The following is a 4,064-nucleotide window of genomic DNA, read 5'->3' as shown; positions in this document are numbered from 1 at the left end:
GGAACAGTCCCCAACACAATGACATCACACAGAAGTGACATCATCATGTTGGGGACCAGTGCCCCGCACACCTGAACTCCAAGCAGCAAATTTGCCACTGGAATTCAGCCCCCCCTTCTTGCAAATAGGGACCCATTGAATGTTGCTTGCAAGAAGTGGGGGCTGTACATGCCTAAACTCCAAGTGGCAAATTTGTTCCTAGTGCTCAGGTGTACCCCACACACACCTAGAAGGGCACTCAAGAATGGTCCCCTCAATTCATTTCCAACAATCCCCCTATCTGCTAGCCCAGTCCTGCTGTATACCATCTAGGTCATGGTGAGTCTTTCATAAGCATCCCCATGTTTCCCAAAGGCTCGTGGGAATGCTTTTGAAAGACTCACCATGAGCTAGGTGGTATACAGCAGGTCTGGGCTAGCAGAAAAGGAGATGAGTGGAAAAGTCAGTGCTACCACCAGGTTGATCCTTGCTGCCTTCCCACCCCAGCTCCCTAACACTCAGACTCAGAAAGGCTGTCACTTTGCCCTCTTGGGGTTCCTGGGGGATGGCTGTCCCTGTCCCATGGTCTCCTTGCAGGCACACATTCTCTGGGGTTCTGGGGATTGGAGCTCCCTCTGGGGCTTCTGGCCCGCCCCCCTGATCGCCTTCTCCCTCTGCCTTGCCTTCAAGCCACTCTCTGTCTTCTTCTTAAGAGCTGAGGGCTCCACTGCCTTCTTTGGGTTGCTCTTGGCTTTAGCAGCCCATTTAAGTGCAACCCTGTCCCTTCAGTAGTGGTGAATACTTTCTCAAGTTGTCTCAGGTGTTCTGCTTGGGTACAATTAAACACTGATATGTCATCAGGACATATTCCTGGCAAGTCCCCGATTGTTAATCCATCAAATGCTGGAATGTTGCAGCTGTTCCATGCAACCCACAGAGCATGGTCTCAGATGGATACAAGCCCCAGGGTGTTGCAAAGCCCATCCTCTTACCTTGAGGGGCCAGTAGCCCTTAGCCTGTGTGGGTAGATAACAGGTTTCACCCAGGCACTCCAGCAACTGCAGAACCTGAGACATCAGATAGGCATCAAACTGAAAGCCCTTATTGATGCCCCTGAAGTCCAGACACATCTGCAAGGAGCCATCTGGCTTGGGTACCAGCACTATGGGGCTCCTCTAGGGGCTCACCCATGGCTCTATTACTCCCACCTGCAGCATGGCCTCCAATTCATTCTGCACCAATTCCCAGACTTTCCAGGGGAGTATTCTTAGTGGATCCCAAACCACTTTTCCAGGTTTCATGTCAATCTTGTGCATGACTATTGTTGTTCTTCCCGGGTGGGCAAAGAGCAACTTGCTGTGCCATTCCAGGGCCTGTTGCAGCTCATGATGCTATTGGGGTGACAGGGGTTCTTGTAAGATTTCCAGCAGGCTCGTTCCCTCCTGTCCCCAACAGGGAACTGCTTGTTCCTTGGGAACCTCTTCCACCACTGCAAACAGTGCTGCTTCCTCCCTCCATTCCTTCAAGAGGTGGCTATGCAGCCATTTTGTCTGGACTCACGTCTGCCATGTTCATACGGCATACATTGGTCCCCTGTCACCCCACCACAGGGAACAGGTCCACCCAGGGGTCACCCCCTCTTTGCCCCATGACATGCACCCTCATCAACACCTGTGCTCCCTCCAGCAGCTCCCGTGCTCAAGCTAACCCGTCACACTCTGCTTGCTGCATGTCTCTGTTAAGTGCCACCAACCCGATGCCATGATACACACAGAGTTTCCTGCAAGTCTCTGTCATAGGCCTCCACTTCATGGGCTGAAGGCTCTGGCCAGCCTCCCCACCCCTCTGCTAATATGTCTAAAGGCTTGCAGGGCAGCTGCTCATATACCAGACAGAAAGGGGCCTCTTGGGTTGACTCTTGGGTTACTTCCTGCACTGCAAACATGAGTGGGCCTAACATCAGAGCCCCAGTTTCCTAGCTTCTTTCCCACATATTGTTGCAGCATGGCCGCTTTTTACTTATGTGGCCAGATGGAGCAGACCCAGCATTCCCAACAGCTTCCTGGTTCCTCCCTGGCCATGCTTTGTTCCAGCTGGGCCATCAGGAGCATCCCAATGCTGCCCACTATCTTCTACTGCACAAGGCCACTATCTTCTACTGCAGAGGGGTCAGCCACTCACTTGCACTGCAGACTACCCACTAGAACTACCTTGAGATTTATGTGTTGAATTTCTGCTTCCCTTTGGGGTTGCCAGTTCCAAGCTGGGAAATTCCTGGAGATTTGGGGGTAGATTCTAAAGAGGGTGGAGTTTGGAGTGGGAAGGGGGCTCAGCAGGGATGTGATGCCGGAGAGTCCAGCCTCCAAAGCCACCTTTTTCTCCAGAGGAGCTGATCTATGTAGTCTGGAAATCAGTTGTGATTCCAGGAGGCCTCCAGCCCCCACCAGGCTTTGCCAACCCTCCATGACAGACATGGACGGCATCCCAAATCTCACTGTCTGATCTGCTGTCTCTTGGGGCCGCCTGGTGAGAATAGGATGCCACACCATCAAAGGTGTCATGCGGAAGGCAGAAATGCCACAGCTGTTGCCCGGTGGCTCTGCCATCTACTCAGTTTAACAGTGAGGACTCATTCCGCTTGGTGCCATCATAATAAGCAGAGTACCAGTACTCTGAAACACAGCAAGACTTCTCTAGGAAACTGCCATACAAATAGTTATATAAAAATGGTGCCAAAGGATCCTTGACAAACTGGGCTGAAAATGTGACTTTGCAATTAACATGACAATAGTGTCAGAGCTAATAATCTCCAAGCAGGACATCCTGAGGCTTTGCAAAGCAAAAAAAAATGCTCTGATTAATTATTTTTTTGGGGGGGGGATGTCCACTGTAAAGGATACAACTCAATACATACCTTACTCACCCACACACACCCAATATGTCTGATGTGCTTATGTGCGCACTTAAATTTTTAACATCTGGAACAAATGGTTTTGCCCATATTCTAGCTTTCACAAGTAACATGTCTGTGAGGGCATCGATGTTGTTCAAACAACTGCATCATTTCCTAAAAATTGTTGTTAAGATAATGTTGAAATGGGGTTGGCTTGTTACTGGGTCTGAGGCAGCCCTTTTAAGAGTCATCCTTTGTCCTGGCCTTTCTAACTGTCATCTTTGATTCTGTTTTGGTGCTACCTTTTTGGTAGTACTGTTTTGGTGCTACCTTTTTGCAGCGGGTTTTCGGCCTGAAGGGCTGGATCGGGGACGGGTGCACTCCGTTTCCCAGATGTTGCGGTATGATCGCGCCCACTTGATGTGCCCCGATCCGTCCCTCTCCCGTGGCAAATCCTCCTGTGTGACCAGGGCCTATGTATCCTTCCTCTAAATGGTGGCAATTATGTATTTGGGGAAGATTTAGATAAATTTTCCTTGAATCTCTCTGTCTCTCTCTGTAGAAATTTAGATGCTCTATTATGTTTAATGAAGATATTGCATTATTTACATTTTATAGTCTGCTTGAGTCACCGATTTTTGAGGTACTTGTTGTTTATGGTCTGTTTGACTTACTGATTTTTGAGGTATTTGTTACCTATAATTCACTTGACTCACTGGTTATGGTGATGTAATCATTTATTTATAGTTTGAGTCTTTCTCCATTCGTTGTTGTAGAGCTTATTAACTAAGGGCTGATATTCCTCTTTGGTTAATGTTATCTATATGGGAAATTAATATGTAAAATTATATATATATATAAAGATCTGACACCTGTCAGAGGCACTCCAGCCATCAAGTACAGGGGAGGGAAGAGAGCTGCATCTGCCTCAACCAGCCTCTGTTTTTGGTGTTTCAGCAGGCTTGTGTCTATCCCAAGGAGGGGAAAGCCAAGGTAATATCAGTGACTCCCAAGTTTAGATTAGCTAAATACAGAGGTCATTTCGGGGGGGATCGCAGGGGATCGCAGTTCCCCCGGGTGAGGTATGGGGGGCGGGGCACATGACGAAGCCCCCCCTGCTTCCGGCCGCCCCGCTTCCGGCCCTCATTCAGCCAGGAGGAGGCAGGAGAAGAGGGAGGGTAAGTTGCTTCCT

This window comes from Gekko japonicus, unplaced genomic scaffold (genome assembly GCF_001447785.1).
Source record: "Gekko japonicus isolate JY-2015 unplaced genomic scaffold, Gekko_japonicus_V1.1 scaffold265, whole genome shotgun sequence".
Lineage (NCBI taxonomy): Eukaryota > Metazoa > Chordata > Lepidosauria > Squamata > Gekkonidae > Gekko > Gekko japonicus.
Note: the sequence above shows the minus strand (reverse complement) of the source record.